The sequence below is a fragment of the Bubalus bubalis genome, chromosome 13 (genome assembly GCF_019923935.1).
Source record: "Bubalus bubalis isolate 160015118507 breed Murrah chromosome 13, NDDB_SH_1, whole genome shotgun sequence".
Taxonomy (NCBI): Eukaryota; Metazoa; Chordata; class Mammalia; order Artiodactyla; family Bovidae; genus Bubalus; species Bubalus bubalis.
Genome location: NC_059169.1, coordinates 17,005,379 through 17,025,682, shown reverse-complemented (window position 1 = coordinate 17,025,682; position 20,304 = coordinate 17,005,379). Strand labels below are relative to the sequence as shown.

The 20,304-nt window shown below is 45.8% G+C and overlaps 3 long non-coding RNA genes across 6 annotated transcripts in view; 1 reads left to right on the top strand and 2 right to left on the bottom strand.

The window, feature by feature from the left end:
- Positions 1 to 2,368, bottom strand: part of LOC112578528 — a 28,598-nt gene extending 26,230 nt beyond the window's left edge. For both annotated transcript variants that reach the window (XR_006543878.1, XR_003102847.2), the window contains exon 1: positions 2,309 to 2,368. This is a non-coding gene — a long non-coding RNA (uncharacterized LOC112578528). The remainder of the gene's footprint in view (positions 1 to 2,308) is intronic.
- A 1,620-nt stretch (positions 2,369 to 3,988) lies between these two features.
- LOC112578525 lies at positions 3,989 to 11,793 on the bottom strand. Of its 3 annotated transcripts, none has more exons than XR_003102843.2 (3): positions 11,655 to 11,793; positions 6,823 to 7,166; positions 3,989 to 4,290 (listed from the first exon to the last, which is right to left on the bottom strand). It is a non-coding gene; the product is annotated as an uncharacterized LOC112578525 (long non-coding RNA). The 3 variants fall into 3 exon arrangements; XR_003102842.2 differs by lacking the exon at positions 11,655 to 11,793 and adding an exon at positions 11,093 to 11,601; XR_006543875.1 differs by lacking the exon at positions 11,655 to 11,793 and adding an exon at positions 9,600 to 9,621.
- Positions 11,794 to 11,892: 99 nt separating this feature from the next.
- On the top strand, positions 11,893 to 12,697 carry LOC123328882. The gene is made up of 2 exons (XR_006543876.1): positions 11,893 to 12,015; positions 12,454 to 12,697. It is a non-coding gene; the product is annotated as an uncharacterized LOC123328882 (long non-coding RNA).
- The last annotated feature ends 7,607 nt before the right edge of the window (positions 12,698 to 20,304 follow it).

The following is a 20,304-nucleotide window of genomic DNA, read 5'->3' as shown; positions in this document are numbered from 1 at the left end:
AACACTATTGCAAGTTATTTTAAAACTATAAATGCCATTAAAAGACAATTCAAAAACAACAAATAGATAGTAAGTTCAGTTCAGTTGCTCAGTCAGGTCCGACTCTTTGTGACCCCATGTGGACTGCAGCACACCAGGCCTCTGTGTCCATCACCAACTACTGGAGTTAACTCAAACTTATGTCCATTGAGTCGGTATTTCCATCCAACCCTCTGATCCTCAGTCTTCCCCTTCTTCCTGCCTTCAGTCCTTCCCAGCATCAGGGTCTTTTCCAATGAGTCAGTTCTTCCCATCAGGTGACCAAAGTATTGAAGTTTCAAACTACCACACAATTGCACTCATTTCACATGCTAGTAAAGTAATGCTCAAAATTCTCCAAGCCAGGCTTCAGCAATACGTGAACCGTGAACTTCCTGATGTTCAAACCGGTTTTACTTGTGTGTTCCCTTAACAGAACACTTTTATTTTTCTATTTCATATTCTTCCAGTCTTCTATATTTAGAAAATTACAACAGCAAAACATTTTATTGTCTTCTTGAAAATGACTTGGGACGACCCAGAGGGATGGAATGGGGAGGGAGGAGGGAGGAGGGTTCAGGATGGGGAACACATGTATACCTGTGGCGGATTCAAACCGGTTTTAGAAAAGGCAGGGGAACCAGAGATCAAATTGCCAACATCTGCTGGATCAAAGAAAAAGCAAGAGAGTTCCAGAAAAATATGTATTTCTGCTTTATTGACAATGCCAAAGCCTTTGACTGTGTGGATCACAATAAACTGTGGAAAATTCTTAAAGAGATGGAAATACCAGACCACCTGATCTGCCTCTTGAGAAATCTGTATGCAGGTCAGGAAGCAACAGTTAGAACTGGACATGGAACAACAGACTGGTTCCAAATAGGAAAAGGAGTACGTCAAGGCCGTATATTGTCACCCTGCTTATTTAACTTATATGCAGAGTACATCATGAGAAACGCTGGACTGGAAGAAACACAAGCTGGAATCAAGAGTGCTGGGAGAAATCTCAATAACCTCAGATATGCAGATGACACCACCCTTATGGCAGAAAGTGAAGAGGAACTAAAAAGCCTCTTGATGAAAGTGAAAGAGGAGAGTGAAAAAGTTGGCTTAAAGCTCAACATTCAGAAAGCAAAGATCATGGCATCCAGTGCCATCACTTCATGGGAAATAGATGGGGAAACAGTGGAAACAGTGTCAGACTTTATTTTCGGGGGCTCCAAAATCACTGCAGATGGTGACTTCAGCCATGAAATTAAGACGCTTACTCCTTGGAAGGAAAGTTATGTCCAACCTAGATAGCATATTCAAAAGCAGAGACATCACTTTGCCAACAAAGGTCCGTCTAGTCAAGGCTATGGTTTTTCCTGTGGTCATGTATAGATGTGAGAGTTGGACTGTGAAGAAGGCTGAGCACTGAAGAATTGATGCTTTTAAACTGTGGTGTTGGAGAAGACTCTTGAGAGTCCCTAGGACTGCAAGGATATCCAACCAGTCCATTCTGAAGGAGATCAGCCCTGGGATTTCTTTGGAAGGAATGATGCTGAAGCTGAAACTCCAGTACCTTGGCCACCTCATGCAAAGTGTTGACTCATTGGAAAAGACTCTGATGCTGGGAGGGATTGGGGGCAGGAGGAGAAGGGTACGACCGAGGATGAGATGGCTGGATGTCATCACTGACTTGATGGATGTGACTCTGAGTGAACTCCGGGAGTTGGTGATGGACAGGGAGGCCTGGCGTGCTGCGATTCATGGGGTCACAAAAGTTGGACATGACTGAGGGACTGAACTGAACTGAACTGAACTTCCAATAAATATTCAGGACTGATTTCCTTTAGGATGGACTGGTTGAACCTCCTTGCAGTCCAAGGGACTCTCAAGAGTCTTCTCCAACACCACAGTTCAGAAACATCATTTCTTCGGCACTCAGCTTTCTTTACAGTCCAATTCTCACATCCATACATGACTACTGGAAAAACCATAGCTTTGACTAGATGGACCTTTGTTGAATGCAGAGTTCCCAAGAATATCAAGGAGAGACAAGAAACCTTCCTCAGCGATCAATGTGAAGAAATAGAGGAAACCAAAGAATGGGAAAACTAGAGATCTCTTCAAGAAAAGTAGAGATACCAAGGGAACATTTCATGCAAAGATGGGCTCGATAAAGGACAGAAATGGTATGGACCTAACAGAAGCAGAAGATATTAAGAAAAGGTGGCAAGGATACAAAGAAGAACTATACAAATAAGATCTTAATGATTGAGATAATCGCGATGGTGTGATCACTCACCTAGAACCAGACATCCTTGAATGTGAAGTCAAATGGACATTAGGAAGCATCACTAAGAGCAAAGCTAGTGGAGGTGATGGAATTCCAGTTGAACTCTTTCAAATCCTAAAAGACGATGCTGTGAAAGTGCTGCACTCAATATGCCAGCAAATTTGGAAAATTCAGCAGTGGCCACAGGACTGGAAAGGCAATGCCAAAAATAGATGGTTAGTATACACAAAAAGTTCCATCTCTCTAAGTAAAATAAATTCAAACTGGTTGATATTATTTTCAACTTTAGACTGAGAAAAAAATGTAATTCAGGAACTCAGAGTTGACAGTGAAATAAGCACACAAACAGTTATTAAGGTTTTCCAAACCCTATGGAAAACAATATGGCCTTTCACCAGTTATCCTAGTTCTGGGAACACAGATAAAGGAACAGTGTACCAGAAGCATGGCCATGGATACACATCACATCATAATTAGAAATAAACTGTGTTAAACAAAAATGAAAAATGAAAGGGTGGACAAATTACAGTGCCATGTTTCAAAGACTATTTAATGCCCATAAATGTAAACCACAGAAAATTTAGAAAGATTCAGGATTCAAAACTGTCTGGTTTTATAGAAAAGAATGTGGTTGTGTGCAGTTGTGCATAAAGATTTCTAGGGGAAAGACTAAGAAACAACCAAATATTGGCAGGTATATTTGGCTAATAGAAATCCTTATTCCTTTCTTCTGCTATAGTTTTAAATTTCTTACAGGAATAGAAAAATATTTATTCTTTTCTAAAATTTATATTCACCACTAGCCATAATGTATGATTCCTCTTAGACCTTAAGTCCAAACTGAACTGTGAAAACACTGAAACCTCAATGAGGTTGAAATGGAGTAGGACCCTATGTGCCTTCCCCCCAGGTCCTCCAATGGCCTTTTGTCTATAGGAAAACTTTAGCCAAAGAATAAGTTTAATCAGAGAAGTGAGAAAATGCAGAAGCAAAGGAAAACAGTCAAACAGGACAAAACAACAGTAGTTTAGTTAGTAAGCAAATTCAAGGACCCTTAGCTCCTCCTTCAGTTCCTCCTATTCGGAACCATATCCTGTGAGCTGTCTTGTAGATACTGAAACCCCCACCAGGTGGAAGAAGTTAACTATACTATGACTAGACTGTAGCGATGATATAAGTAAGTAAGTGAAGTCACTCAGTCGTGTCCAACTCTTTGTGACCCCTTGGACTGCAGCCTACCAGGCTCCTCCGTCTATGGGATTCTCCAGGCAAGAATACTGTAGTGGGTTGCCATTTTTTTCTCCAGGGGATCTTCCCAACCCAGGGATTGAACCCAGGTCTCCCACATTGCAGACAGATGCTTTAACCTCTGAGCCACCAGGGAAGCCCTAGCTATAATATAAGCTGCCACAATTTTGAGAACTGCCTCAAGGAAATGGGAAGAAATCAGCCCTGGACCCAAAGATTAACTGTACCTAAAACAATCAAGATGATACTAGTCAGACCACCAGTGACCAATTTCAAGATGACTATTAGAGCTGACTGCTGTTTTTCCATGGAGCCCCTGCCATTGGTCTATAAAAGTTCTTGCCCACTGATTGTCGGGGGGCAGGGGTAGGGAGTGAGACTTTGGACTGGCATCTGCCCTCCCCCATACCCCTGTGACAGCATCCAAAATAAAGCAAACTGTCCTTTCCACAAACTTTGCTTCTTTATTGGCTTTTGAGAGGCGAGCAGCAAGACCCCACTTTCCGTTTCAAGGTCATTTGTATAAAACTCAGTAAGCTAGTTACTGGCATCGTTTACAAGTTTCGAAAGCAGATGAAATTTGGGAAGAAAGCAAATACCCAAGTTCAGTTCAGTTGCTCAGTCATGTCCGACTCTTTGCAACCCCATGAATTGCAGCACACAGGCCTCCCTGTCCATCACCAACTGTTTCACATGCATCATCTCCAACAGCAAGAACTTGAAGAACTTCCCTTGAAAAACTCCTGCCAACAAGACCAAAGGTGTGTTTAGAATCACCCTCTCCCTGCAAATACCCAAAGAACAGGTGAAAAAACAGTTTTTCTCTATGAGTCTCTGGGCAGCACTTCCTAGCTGGACTCACCTTCACTTTCCCAGCTCAGCAAGTGAGGTACACAAGGAAATCACTAAGCTACCTCAGACTTCACACACAGATGGCAATAACTAACTTCCTAAAGTCTGGACCCCTTTTGAAAGTTAACACTGAAGGAACAATGCCAATGGGAGGAGCAGCTTAAAGCAGAAGCCAGCCTCCACCGTCCATCAGCATCTCCTGGAGCTTGTTTAACACCATCCCCAGAGTTTCTAACTTTACAGAACTGGTCTAGAAGGAGAACGGGGGATCTGTGTTTCTAACAAGCTCCCAGGTGATGAGGATGCTGCAGGTCTGAGAGCCAGACTCTGAGAACCACCACCCTAAAGCTTGATTACAGAGATGTTTCACATGCATCATCTCCAACAGCAAGAACTTGAAGAACTTCCCTTGAGAGACTCCTGCCAACAAGACCAAAGGTGTGTTTAGAATCGCCTTCTCCCTGCTCTTAAGAACAAGTGTCCCAATAGAAGGAGCTCAGTATAACATTTCCATACAAGATAACACAGGCTGGGGAGACAGATGGACTGGTTTGAGATCTAACTCCACCACTTACTAGCTATGTGATATGGGCAATTTACTCAGCCTCTCTGCTTCAGTGCCTTCAGGTGTGAGATGAGAGGTACTAGCAGGCACCCTACTCCAGTACTCTTGCCTGGAAAATCCCATGGATGGAGGAGCCTGGTAGGCTGCAGTCCATGGGGTTGCTAAGAGTCGGACACGACTGAGCGACTTCCCTTTCACTTTTCACTTTCATGCATTGGAGAAGGAAATGGCAGCCCACTCCAGTGTTCTTGCCTGGAGAATCCCAGGTATGGGGGAGCCTGGTGGGCTGCCGTCTATGGGGTCGCGCAGAGTCGGACACGACTGAAGTGACTTAGCAGTAGGAGCAGCAGCAGCAGCTCCTTCCCCTCCAGCAGGAAAACTGGAAACGAGTGTCTACCAAAATCAATGAGAAATCCTCTCCTTCCCATTTGTATACACATGCATTATTGAAAATCCACAAATAAAACAGAAATGAGTTCCTTGCCCTGCCTTAAGGAGATGTCTGGCTACTTTGTTTTTACATTAATCTCACCCATATTTCTTCTTGCCTCTTTTCCCTTAAGGGCCAACAAATATAACTATACACACTGGAATCACCATGATCAAAAAAGCAAAGGAGAGATCCCTGGGAGATCCTGCAAGCTGTCTTGTGATAAAAGGAAATAGAATTTTGGAAAGATGAATGGGTTAGGGTCCAGTAACAAAAGATCTAATTATCACCCAAGTGTGATTAAAGTCCACCTAGTTAGTAGTTTCAGCTACTGGATGGATGACTTTAGTTAAAAGTTTCACCTTTCCAAGCCATTTTCCACCTGTAAGCTTCTTCCCAGCTTAGGGACCTGTAAGTTTCAGGACCATAGGACTCCTGGGCAGGACCACCTGCATTAAGAGTGTGTGTGTGAAGTCGTTTCAATCATGTCCGACCCTTTGCAACTCCATGGATTGTAGCCCGCCAGGCTCCTCTGTCCATGGGATACTCCAGCCAAGAATACTGGAGTGGGTTGCCATTCCCTACTCTGGGGATCTTCCTGATCCAGGGATCAAACCCACGTCTCCTGCATTGGCAGGAGGGTTCTTTGCTACTAGTACCACCGGGGAAGCCCCACCTGTATCAAGCCCATGCACCACTTCTGTAAAGTCTGGGAATACAGAGAAGACCCCACTGGCTTCAGGGACCCCATTCCCTGAAGATGGAAGTGAAATATTCACAACAGAGAAAGGGGCTGGTCAAATATTAATACAATACAGGACTGTTAAAAGTTAACACTGAAATAGCAATGCAAGTGGAAGGAGTTGCTTAAAGCATAAGTCAGCCTCAACCTTCCACCAGAATCACCTGGACACAGTCCTGGCTGTGTGTCCCAGGCAAAAGCGAAACATGTTCAACAACAGTGTTATCCATTAAATACAAAATTGTGTGTGTGATCACGTGAAATTTGCCATAACTAGGTTCCAGGACATACAGTGAGAGCCACAAAGGGAGGGTGGGAGACATGGTCATGGACAGGGACAGGGACAAGGGGACGTGGTGGAGTTGGACCGCAGCTGTCACCTAAGGAATTTGGGGTAAGGTGGGGACATTATTGAAAGATGGCAATGGCGCAGTGCACTAACTGGATACAGGAAGCTGTCACAAGCTGCTTGTTTAGGGGAGAAAAAAGGTGCAGCTTTAGTTGAGAACTGAGAATTCCTGACCGATTTGGGGGAAGCCGACTAAGGGTGGGTTGGGGAGGGGGTCTAGGCCATTCGAGACTCCACAGACCTCAAGAAGCCGATCTCACCCCGACATCTGTCCTACCAAAGGCGCCGGCGGCGGGGTGTCACAGCCCGGGCCGGGGGGTGCGGGGGGGACGCTCACCAGACAAACGAGCGCGAGCCGAGGTTCGCGTCCTGCAGCGGGTTGGGCTTCTCCTCCGGGGACACCGGCTGGCTCTTGCCAGCTGGGGCTGGCGCGGAACCGGGACTCGCTGCTCCTGGAGGCGCCGGCGGGGATGCTGGAGACCCGGCCACCTCACCGGTCCGCTCGGCGAGAGCTCGAGAACCGCTTGCTTCCTGGAGAGGAGCGCCGGCTGCCCGCCAGGTGGTCAGCTAAACCGCCTCTCGGGAGTCGTCTCTGGGCATCGGCTAAACGCCAGCGCTGCCACGGCTGCTGGAAGCCAAGCCGGGGCGTGGCTACGGGAGGAAGGGAAAGCCGGGCGGAATCTTCAGGGGAGATGTGAGACCAGGAGCCAAAGCAGTTGATGGAGGCGGGTAAGCGAAATGCTCAGCAAGCGGGGCCGGCCTCTGGCTGCAAACTCTACGGAAGAGCTCGCTCTGAGCCCAGGAACCCACCCAGATGCAGAGAGGGAGCCAAAGAGTCTGTCTGCCTCTGCTGCTCTGAACCGCCCCCTGGCTTCCGGAAAGACCCAGAGAAAGCTGGCCAAAGGCATTAACAGTCTGCCCTCTGGGCATTCTGTCCTCATCAGGACCAAACAAGGGAGCGAAGAAGGTCCCCAACTGTAACCAAGCAGGACACTGTGGGACTTTCCTGGAATGGACCCCCCGCCCGCCACCCCACCCCTACACTTTCACTGCCATAGGTACGGCTTCAACCCCTGGGTGGGAACTAAGATCCCACAAGACTTTCAGTACGGTCCAAAAAAAAAAAAAAAAAAAAGAAATTTCATTAACTTGAGATGGCTATGTATGCGTACTAAGTCGATTTAGCTCTGACTCTTTTCAACCCCATGGAGTGTAGCCCACCAGGCTACTCTGTCCATGGGATTCTCCAGGCAAGTATACTAGAGTGGGTTGCCGTGCCCTCTTTCCAGGCAGGATCCCAACCCAGGGATCGAACCCGAGTCTTACATATATCCTGCACTGCAAGCATGTTCTTTACTACTAGCACCAAATGTCTGGTTTTCCTTAACTAACAGGGCTTCCCTGGTAGCTCATCTGGTAAAGAACCTGCCTGCAATACAAGATACAAATCTGCCTACAATGCAGGAGACTCTGGTTCAATTCCTGGGTCAGGAAGTTCCCCTGGAAAGGGAGAAGTTACCCACCCGTGTATTCTTGGGCTTACCCTGGCGGCTCAGATGGTAAGAAACTGCCTGCAGTGTGGGAGACCTGGGTTCGATCTCTGGGTTGGGAAGACCCCTTGGAGGAAGGCATGGCAACCCACGCCAGTATTTTTGTCTGGAGAATCCCATGGACAGAGGAGCCTGGGGGGGCTACAGTCCATGGGGTCACAAAGAGTCAGACATGACTGAGAGACTAAGCACCATTTTTTGATGCTCTGACTACCTGGTTTTTATTGCAAAATCCCCTATATATCCTGGTTCCTCCCTTATCTCTTGGGAGCAGTCCCTTAGAGCTATCTCTGAACTATGGGGTTTAAGTCCTCAGCAAGTTGGCTGAATAAAATATAATTCTCAGTTAGGATCCTGGACTCTCTTCCTTACTCTGCCTTTAAAAATTTTCCCCTGAAATCCATCTGGGAATTCAGGTCTTTCAAGCATAGGGCCCCTGTACTCCCTGCTTGACCCTCACAATAAAGCTTTCTCTGCTCCGAACTTGAACATTACAGCATCACTGTGCCTTGGGTACAGGAACTTGGGTTTGGCGACACAAACCTGTGGCCAGAGCTCACCTTCTGGAAAAAGTGGCAGTGAGTGATTCAATGTAGGGGTCATCAAAGAGTACCGAGATAATAAAGCAAAACAACAAAGTGGAAACACTTGCCAAAAGAGTGGCCCTAGAACCAGTAACTTGGCAATTACCCCTCATAACGAGGCTGCTGCTGCTAAGTCACTTCAGTCATGCCCAACTCTGTGTAACCCCATAGACGGCAGCCCACCAGGCTCCCCCGTCCCTGGGATTCTCCAGGCAAGAACACCGGAGTGGGTTGCCATTTCCTTCTCCAATGCATGAGAGCGAAAAGTGAAAGTGAAGTCGCTCAGTTGTCTCCGACTCCTAGCGACCCCATGGACTGCAGCCTACCAGGTTCCTTCATCCATGGGATTTTCCAGGCAAGAGTACTGAAGTGGGGTGCCATCGCCTTCTCTGCATAACGAGGCTAGATCCATCCAATTATTCCCCAGTATATATGAGCAAAGAATCAGACAAAGCCGAGAATTGGGGCTTCAGTATATAACTGAGCAGGACCCTTCTGGGATAGACCTCCCTACTCCCCAGTCCATGTCCTCTGTGTGCTTCTTATTTGTAGGAAAACTTCAGTCTCCCAGGCCTCCCCTGAGTCATCAAAAGCTGACTTAAAAATTAATAATTGAAAGATCAACATGTAGCAACAGCCCAGATTATAAAGACCTACAAAGACCTAAAGAAAGGCAACAGAAGTTTAAAGGAGCTCAGATGCCTTTGAAGGATAAATGAATGCTATCCATGGGGACAGGCTTTGGCATGTTGCACTGTGTAGGGAACTGTGCCTGTTAGCTGTTTGCTGCCCTCTTAGATTGGGAAAGGGGAACATAGGGAGAGAGAGAGAGACTGCCTTGTGATTTCCTTCATCATGTGCTCAGAATCTAGACAAATAACAGTGGCATGTTACAGATCGACAGCCTACATAACTAGTCCTCACCTGATCTACAGTTCTCTTTGACTTTCCCTATACTTTCCAGCCCTGAAAATGCTCACCTATTAGTTCTACTTCAAAGATGAAGAAACTGCTTGCTGAAGCTGGAAGTCTAGTGACTTCATTTGTCAGACCCTAGACTGTTCTCTCCAGTCCCCACAACTATCTCACGACCATAATTGTTGTTTAGTTTTTAAGTCATGTCCAACTCTTTTTCGACCCCCATGTAGTCCACCAGGCTCCCCTGTCCATAGGATTTCCCAGGCAAGAATACTGGAGTGGGTTAGGTTATAAAGTTATTTCATTTCAAGTAGAGAGATCCAACCAGACCTTAAAAGGAACTTAGTCAAGCTATGTCAGAAGACTCAAAAAAATTGATTAACTTATTCCCAATTTCCTTGCTCTGCATGTAATTAGCTCCCGGGGATAAAGTCAAGTGTGTTTGAGCTCATGTGTGGCAGACCCACTCCCCAAGCCCAAAAGAGGAGACATTTTAGACCCTTTGAAATGAAACAACTTAAGTGTGCCCTCCAGGTAGGAGAAACTATGGTAACCAGGTGAGGCTGCACCTGCTCACCTGCCCTCCACTCATTCCAGCCAGAGGATCAGGTGGATCTAAAAACCCGAAAACCAGCAGCCTGCAATACCAATCACTCCTGAGAGAAGCAGACCCTACCTGGTGATGCCAACTACCATCAACCAGAAGCTGCAGGAGGTCACTCCATGGGGACATCACACTTGAGAGAAGGGGCCCTGAGCACCCACCTATGAGGAGACAACCTGGAGCAAGTGGACCCCCTTGACTACTTGTGTGAAGATCTCTCTGACCTGAAGCTTTCTTCCAGAAAACAATAAAAGTGTGTCCCCAAAGAGCAAATGACTAATTACAGGAGTTGTTGCACTCAGGGCAGTTAGAGACCTTGGCCGAAGGAACCACATACAACACTTACCATGAAAAAAGTAACAGCCACCCTTGCGATGGCCCAACGAGACCCGCCTGGACTTCTAGTGTGACATAAGCCCACTGCCTCCCTGGCCGGGGGTGGTCCTGGGGACCGAGTTGCCTCTGATCTCCCATTCACTGCCTGGGGAGGGGTCTGTGCACTGGGCAGCATATGGAGCTGTTATCACGAGGATGCACGTAGCCTCACTGAAGGAGGTGTAGGTGGACATTGGGCGGCAGACACCAGGCTGCCTGATCTGGGGAACAATCCGGGGCCAGGGTTATGGGGCCACGTGAGCCCCACTGGGTTTGTCCTTTCCTGGGCCCCTCCATGATCCTCAGAATCTAGAAAACTCCAGACGGCTGTCTCTCAGGGACAGAGCAGTTAGGGCTGAGGCCCAGGGGCACCAGACACGTCCACAGGAGGTGAAAGAGGTCTCATTCCTCTCCAGGGCCTGACGACCCCACACTAAGCAGGAAGCAGCTGCAGGAGCTGGACCTGCACCTTCAGGACGAGGAGAAGGACAGGCACAGAGGAGGGTCATGTCACCACAAAGCCCATCAACAGTTACTGGGTAGAAAGCACAGAATCTGCTCATCAAATAATCTAACCTTTTTTCTTTTTCTTTGTGCTGAGCTGAGCTTCACTTGTTCACAGAGTGCCTCCTGCAGAGGCCTTGCACCCAGCCTTTCATACCAGACGCCCTGATGCGAAATGGCCACACCTTAGCTCTGAGGGCTGTGAGCAGATATATCGCACCCGGCACTGTGATCTGGAGCCTCAAGCAGCACAGCTGAGCCCTTCTGGGAGACCCTCACCCCCTCCCAGCTGACAGGAATCATATAAAACAGCCCTGCTGGTTTGGGGGAGAGCATATGCTCTAGACCAAACTCCTACCTCTCACGCTTTATTGGGAATAAAGCTCTCCTCTCATTCTGAATCAAACTTCTCATTCTATGGGTGCAAGTAACTCCTGGCAGAAGGACCATTTTTGAGATCTGACTCAAAAGTGTAGGTGACAAAACAGGAAGAAATAAAACCCTCTTATGCCCAATAACAGTAGGATTCTCCTAGAGACTTAGATAAGGGAGAAGCACTAGACTAGCCAAGAAAATTGTTTGATTCTTAAATTCAAGTGTGGTCTGCATTGTTCCCTTGAAACATGATGCTTACCCTTGGAAACTCGTTGCTCCCTCCCTCATAGAAGCCAGGTGAGGTGTGTAGACCTTCTGTTCTATCAAGAACCAGACAGCCAGGAACCTCTCAGAGGTGGGATTCTTGAGGGAAATCCATTGTCCAGGAGACCCAGGCTCACACTCGACCCAGGAACCAAAAGCATCAGAGCGTTTTCTCCTTCAGATGCCCCGACTCTATTTGCTATGAAGTAATGGGACTGGATGCCATGATCTTAGTTTTCTGAATGTTGAGTTTTAACACAGCTTTTTAACTCTCCTCTTCCATGATTCTTAGGCAGGGTGCCACCTTCCTGGTTACTCAGATGGTAAAGAATCTGCCTGCAACACTGGAGACCCAGGTTTGATCTCTGGGCTGGGAAGATAGAATTCTGGGAAGACCGAAATGGATGTGAGGGGAAGTCCAAGGGCAGAGGGAACAGAAGGGTGGAGGTGCTGGGGGCAGGGCAGGGGGAGGACCAGCAGGGTCTAGAGGGTGCTGATTCATCTCAGCCTCCTCCCCACCTCTTAATCATGGGCTCACTCACACAGTCAGGGGGCTGGTGATGGTGGTCTTCTCTTAGCCTCAGCCCTGCTCTTCTGGGGAAGATGAGGGAAGAATTTTCAGAGGCTGAAAGACAGGACTAAGTGATATCCATGTCCTTCGTACCCTGGGAGTGGATGATAGATCTGAACACTATAAAATGTGTGATGTCCCTACTTTGGGGGTGGAGAAGTAGCAACTATTTATACAAGGAGACACAGCACATGTTTCCCTCAAATTCAGTTTCCATTCACAGCCTTGACCTCAGAGCCTCAACATATCAGAGAACCAGCCAGAGTGAGCCCTCAGGGAGCGTCTCCATGGTACATTCATCCTGGGAGCCCCCTTCACACACAGGACAAGCTTGGTGCAAATCACAGCAACTGGCTGTTAGCCATGCTCTTCCTGAACTAGAAAAGTTCTTTTTTCCCTTCTCTCTCCAACTGTCTTCTATTTAAATCTTACATGTGTCCTTACTCTGATGCCCTCCCCCCCACACCTGAAATTTATTAGCCACTAAGTCCCTAGTTCAAGAGGAAAAGAGAAGCATTTGGGACTGGAAAGTTGTTCACCTACAGCCTGGGTGCTTTTAAAGTCTAGCTGAAATAGCTGAGCTGTCCTGTGCCCAGGCTCCCAGACAGGTGCTGGGGTCCCTGGAGGAGACACAGCTGTCGCCCTTCCAGGCTAAAGGAGGAAAGAGATGAGAAAGGAGCCAACACAGGAGAGTCAGGAAAGGGGACAGGGAAGTGGGGGGTCTCATCTCACGGAGAAGGAGTCCTGCTTGGCAGACTCATGTTTCACGTGTGACCTGAGAGTAAGGGTCAGTCAATAAAAGACAGAGGGGAGGTTCCAGGCAGTGGAAAGATGGGCCCAAAGGTCCAGAAGAAAGGAGAGCTTGGTGGATTCAAGGAACTGAAAGGGATTAAGACACATTGGAGCTCAGGCTGGAGAGAGAGTGAAAGTCTGAAAATGCTGACCTAGGGATCAATAACCCAGGTCTCCTGCATTGCAGGCAGATTCTTTACTGTCTGAGCCACCAAGGGAAGCACTAAAGAACTGTACCTGGACAATGAAACAGTAAACGTGATCAGTTGATTCTGCAGGAGCAGGAGTGTGTGTTTTCTGTGTGTGGAGGGTGGGGCAGATGGGGAGGATGAGGCTCGGGCCCCCCACCCTTCTAGCTGCCTGTGTGGCCTACAGGGCCCACATTCCATGGCCTTTCCCCTTTGCTCACCTGGATGCCTGGATTCTGCTTCCCCCTGGTGGTAGTTTTCAGTATGGCATAGTTGTCCCTGGAGGTTTCCTGAAAGCCCAGCTGTAGTTAAGCAAAACCCTAAGAGCAGGATTCCCTAGGTGTAGCTTGCTGGGACGGAAATCCTGGGAACTGTACGTGATGAGCAGCTTGGCAGTAACCTCAGGAGTTGATCCTGCACAGGGAAGCTCAGGGAGCTCTAGGTCACTGGCCAAGCACAGGTCTGGCACATGTCTGTGACTGAAGACTTCTTGTGCCTGGGGTTTGAGGAAATTGGTCTTATCAGCCAGTGACAAGTGCTTATGACACCAAGCATCAGGAAGTGCTGACATGTAAGGTGACAAGCTTCTTAATAAGCAGCAACCGCCTCTTATCCTTCTCTGTGTGGCAGGATGTGTTTTTTATTTAACTATCACGTTTAATTTTAACACAAGCTCAGAGGGTATTAGGATCCCCATCTGAGAGACAAAAATACAAGCCTACAGACCTTAAAGACCTTGATCAAGGTCATGTGACCCCTAACTGACTGATGCAGCCTCTGAGCCCTGGTGGGACCTCACAATCTGTCCCCGTTCCTCTCGTGTCCCGGCAAGACCAGGAGGTCTCCCTGCTTAAAGACCTGCTCAGCGGCTTCAGCCTGACCCTTCAGGTGGGTTCGTGTGGTCCCTCCAGGTGCTCGCAGCCCCTTTGCTCCTATTGCCCCTGACTCAGGTCCTTCCTTCTGCAGGGCATCCCCAGAGAGCCCCAAGGTCTGCAGGAGGACACCTTTGCCCCGTTCTGATAGCTTCTCCCAGCAGACAACTTCTGGGGGTGGGATCAGGCCAGGTTGTGAGGAGAATCATGAAATAAGCAGGAAGGTGTGAGCTCGTGGTCAGCACCTTCCTCTGACCTGGGGCCTTCTTCTTTTCTCCCTGCGCTTCCTGCCCCTCGGGGCAGCTCCTCTCCACACCCTACCCCCCACCCCCACATTATAAGTACTCCTGTAGCTCTGCTATAGATCAGAGTCACCAGCGGAGTGGTCAGAATGTAGAGTCCTAGGCTCCAGCCCCAAAGATCTGATCCAGAGAGTCACAGAATGGGGCCTGGGAATTTAAAGTTTTGTCAAACAACTCAGTGGATTCTGGTAGGGGGTTCAGCAAGGATTCTAGGTCCAGGTGCTAAGAGCATGGCCTGGAAGGGGAGGGGCTCTAGATGGCCAGACCACCTTGTCCTCTCTGGCTGCCTGCACCTGGTGGGGGGAGGGGGTGCAACCACAGGATGATCTGAGCAGGGCCTCTAAACCAGTGCTTCTCAAACTGTAATGTGATCAGGACTCACTTGTGATCTGGAGATTCTGAGTCTGTAGGTCTGGGGTCGGAGAAGGCAATGGCAACCCACTCCAGTACTCTTGCCTAGAAAATTCCATGGATGGAAGTGACTTCACTTTCACTTTCACTTTTCACTTTCATGCATTGAAGGAAATGGCAACCCACTCCAGTTTTCTTGCTTGGAGAATCCCAGGGACGGGGGAGCCTGGTGGGCTGCTGTCTCTGGGGTCGCACAGAGTCGGACATGACTGAAGTGACTTAGCAGCAGCAGCAGGTCTGGGGTAGAGACCAAGATTCGGTGTTCCTAATAGCCTCCCAGGTCAAGCTGATGCTGCTGGACCACAGGCCTCCCTTAGAACAGTGGAGCTCTAGGGCAGGGTGGGTGGAGTTTTCCTATAATGGATCAGGAAGTCCATATAGTCTCTACTCAAAAAAACATTTACTTCTACTTTATTGAATACACTAGAGCCTTTGATTTTATTGATTTTTATTGACTACAGTATAGTGGTTGGATCATTGAAAAAACAAGAGAGTTCTAGAAAAATACCTACTTCTGCTTTATTGACTATGCCAAAGCCTTTGACTGTGTGGATCACAACAAAATGAGGAAAATTCTTAAAGAGATGGGAACACCAGCCCACCTTACCTGCCTCTTGAGAAATCTGTATGTAGGTCAAGAAACAAGTTAGAGCTGGACATGGAACAACAGACTGATTCCAAATTGGGAAAGGAGTATGTGAAGGCTGTATATTGTCACCCTGCTTAGTTATATGTAGAGTACATCATGTGAAATGCCAGGCTGGATGAAGCACAAGCTGGAATCAAGATTGCCTGAAAGAAATATCAATAACCTCAGATATGCAGATGATACCACCCTTATGGCAGAAAGTGAAAAGGAACTAAAGAGCCTCTTGATGAGAATGAAAAAGTTGACTTAAAACTCAACATTCAAAAAACTAAGATCATGGCATCCAGTCCCATCACTTCATGACAAATAAATGGTGAAATGATGCAAACAATGAGAGACTTTAACTTGGGGGACTTCAAAATCACTGCAGATGGTGACTGCAGCCATGAAATTAAAAGACGCTTGCTCCTTGGGAGAAAAACAATGTCTAACCTAGACAGCATATTAAAAAGCAGAGACATTACTTTGTCAACAAAGATCCATCTAGTCAAGGTTTTGGTTTTTCCAGTAGTCGTGTATGGATGTTAGAGTTGGACTATAAAGAGATCTGAGCGCCAAATAATTGATACTTTTGAACTGTGGTGTTGGAGAAGACTCTTGAGAGTCCCTCAGACTGCAGTGATCAAACCAGTCCATCCTAAAGGAAATCAGTCCTGAATATTCATTGGAAGGACTGATGCTGAAGTTGAAACTCCAATACTTTGGCCACCCCATGGGAAGAAGTGACTCACTGGAAAAGAACCTAATGCTTGAAAAGATTGATGGCAGGAGGAGAAGGGAAGGACAGAGGATGAGAAGGTTGGATGGCATGACCAACTCAATGGACATGAGTTTGAGCAAGCTCTGGAAATTGGTGATGGACAGGGAAGCCTGGTATGCTGCAGTCCATGGGTCACAAAGAGTAGGACACAATTGAGTGACTGAACTGAAAGTGGTGGATCACAACAAACTGTGGAAAATTCTTCAATAGATGCAATACCAGACCACCTTACCTGACTTCTGAGAAACCTGTATGCAGGTTAAGGAGCAACATTCAGAAGTGGATGTGGAACAACTGACTAGGTCAAAATTGAAAAGGATTACAACAAGGCTGTATAATGTCACCCTGCTTATTTAACTTATATGCAGAGTACATCATATGATTGCCAGGCTGGATGAATCACAAGCTGGAATCAAAATTGCTGGAAGAAATATTGACAACCTCAAATAGGCAGATGATACCACTCTAATGGCAGAAAGTGAAAAGGAACTAAAGAGCCTCTTGATGAGAGTTAAAGAGCTGGCTTGAAACTCAACATTAAAAAATCTAAGGTCATGGCATCTGGTCCCATCACTTCATGGCAAATAGAAAAGGAAAAATTGGAACTAGTGAAAGATTTTATTTTCTTGGGCTCCAAAATCACTGCAGATGGTGACTGTAGCCATGAAATTAAAAAGATGTTTGCTCCTGGAAACGAAAACTATGACCAACCTAGACATCATATTAAAAAGCAGAGACATCACTTTTCTAACAAAAGCCTGTATAGTCAAAGCTATGTTTTTTCTAGTAGTCATGTATGGATTTGAGAGCTGGACCATAAAGAAGGCTCCTCACTGAAGAATTGATGCTTTTAAACTGTGATGCTGCAGAAGACTCCTCAGAGTCCCTTGAACTGCAAGGAGTTTGAACCAGTCAATCCAAAAGGAAATCAATCCTCAATATTCATTGGAAGGACTGATGCTGGAGCTTCAGCTCCAATACTTTAGCCACCTGATTCAAAGAACCAATTTATTGGAAATGACCCAAGTGGTGGGAAGGATTGAAGGAGAAAGGATAAGGGATTAGCATAGGATGAGATGGTTAGATAGCATCACAAACCCAATGGACATGTATTTAAGGAGATAGTAGAGGACAGAGGAGCCTGGCTTGCTGCAGTCCATGGGGACACAAAGAGTCAGACACAACTGAGTGACTGAACAACAATTCATTGGAAGGACTGATGTTGAAGCTGAAGATCCCATACTTTGGCCACCTGATGCAAAGAACCAACTCACTGGAAAAGACTCTGATGCTGGGAAAGAATGAATGCAAAAAGAAAAGAGATGGCAGAGGATGAGACAGCATCACCATCTCAATGGACATGAATCTGAGCAAACTCCAGAAGATAGTGAAGGACAGAGGAGCCTGGCTTACTGCAGTCCATGGGGTTGCAAAGAGTTGGACATGAGTGACTGAACAAAAACAACAACAAATGCTTTCTTCTTCATGGGACCTGGGGGCGGGGCAGCAGGGGTGGAGGCAAGAAACCATAGAAATGATGTACTGTTGTCATTATCTCACACATCAAGAGCCATGAGGGTCAAAAATGAACTTATCTGTGAAACAGAAACAGACTTAGATGTAGAGAACAGATCTGTGGTTGCCAAAGGGGAGGAGGTGTAGGAGAGGGATAGATTAGGAGTTTGGGATTAGCAGATGCAAACTATTTATACATAGATTAGATAAACAATAAGGTCCCACATTATAGCACAGGGAACTATATTCAATATCCTGTGATTAAATTATAATGAAAAAAATGAAAAAGACTCTATTATATGTAAACTGAGCTGCTTTGCTGTAAAGCAAAAATTACCACAATACTGTAAATCAACTGTACTTCAATGAAATAAATTTTTAAAGAAACAAGAAAAAAAAGCCAAGGGTGTCAGTAGGTTCATTATTAGTAACTTTAACTCTGGTCATTTGCCTAGCCTGGTGTCTACCAGATTTTTCCAGTTTAAAAATAAAATTCTTTCGTAAAGAATTAATCTGGGAAGGTATTTTGACTCTATGAAAATTCCACGCCTTCCCCAACCCACCAAATATTGACCGTATATTCAGCTAATGATGAATTCTGTCTAAATTATTTATGACAATGATGGCTGCTATATGGTGCTATTCTGTCAATATTTCTACATTTGTGAGTTGGCATTCTACTGCAAAAAAGAGCTTTCCCTTCCAATTTTATATCTTATCAGAATCGGTATAAATTCATGGATTTTTAAAAATTTTATTGTTGTAAAATATAGGGTTTAAAACCCTTCAATCCTCTTATCATTACTTACAACACTTCTAATGTGATACAAACTCCATCTCAGAGACTCTAGGTATTCTTCAAAATTTAATTAAAAATGTTTTTCATACAATCCTCAAAATTTAAATATGATTAACTATTGGATAAAACACTGGTTTGTAATACCCAAAGCCTCTGCCTAATGGGATGGATACTAGTGAGCATGGTTGCTGAGTTAAAAAGTGAATTGGTGGTCAGAACCATCCAATGTAAACTTTGTATAACACATTCTTAGTGTGTCTAAGTCTTAACGTTGGTTCTTAAAAAAATCACACAATCCCTATTTGACTCCTAAAGCAAGTCAGATGGGCCTGGACTATAGATGGAGGTTTCATAGGGCTGGGGCATGTTATTCCTTCTGGTAATGTTATTTTTTCAGTTCTAAATTCAAATATATCTTTCTCCAAGCTTTCAACACACTTTGTTTTGGTTTTTGGAAAAAAAAATTCCTTAGAACATTAGGTTTAAAAAGCAAAAGTTCAGTTAATCCATATTCTTTGTTTCTAAAGGAAAATTAACAGCTTACACATAAAACCTTGTGCTTAAACAAAAAACTATGAAGAGTTTAAAACACAACTGTGCTGTGTTTCCAGGTACCTTCTTCATTAGGAACATGCTACTGATTCAAGAATAGAATTGGTATAAATATATGCACACTATTGTTTTTAGACTTGGGAAAAAACCCTCTAAACTTGAATAGGAATTTAATTTTTTCTAATTTTTTAATGCTATTAAAAATATTGATAATGTATAGTAGGGCCTTTTGAAAGTCCATATGGTCTAATTTTACACATAAATATGATGGTAACAATTCAGAAAGAGGGTAGTGCTGGAGAGGGTAGTACTGACAGCTAATCACACATCTAGCAGTGTTCAAAAGTAGAGTTTCTCACCCGTCTGGGTTTGAGAATCAGGTTTACTTAATTTTACATTTTCAGCCAATGCCACCTAATCACTGATTCACTGTGCACGGCTAGTGTGCACCTCCCCCTGCAAGTGCCACACTCACACTTGGTCTCTGTGTTGTTCAGGATCCCACCCATCCTAAGTGTGGATGTCATGGCAGTTGCTGATGGCTCTGAGTTTCCAGCTTTCTTGAATTTCCTGTACTTACTTCCAACCTGGTTACAAACAGTTCATGGACTGGCACTAGTGCACAGACCACACAGTGAGCGTCTCTGTCATAGTTAATCTTCACAGCAACCCTCTGTGAACCATGCTATCCCCATGTCAACTTTCAGACAAAGACACTGAAGCACAGTGGACTTCCCAACCTTAAGAGCTCATGATTAACAGAAGCAGAATTTGTATCCAAACCCAGTCAGCAATGCCTAGAGTCAATATTTGTGCCTGGAAGGCTGACTCCAGAGCTTGTGCTCCTCCCTGTAGGCTTATGTCATTTTAACTACAAGTGAAGGAAGAATAGCTTGGTTTAGGCCATCAGATGAGGACCTCCTCAAATACACCTTCTACAGTCTACAAACCTCCTTCATCCACACTCATCTTGTTCTCCTCTCCCGGTGATTAGGAATCACCAAGGTCAGTGATTTCACCCTGTGTCTCTGGATGCTCTTGGTCCATCCATCATCCCAACCAAAGAACTCCAAGCCCAGGAATAATATCCATCTTCCAAATGAAGAAGCTGAGATTCAGAGATTAATATACTTGCTTGGGCAAGTAACTAAGGCTACATGGCTGTAGGGTGTTTATAGTCCATTTTTTCAAGGATGGTGCTAGTTTATTTCCCTGGCATCTTGGCAGGTTATCA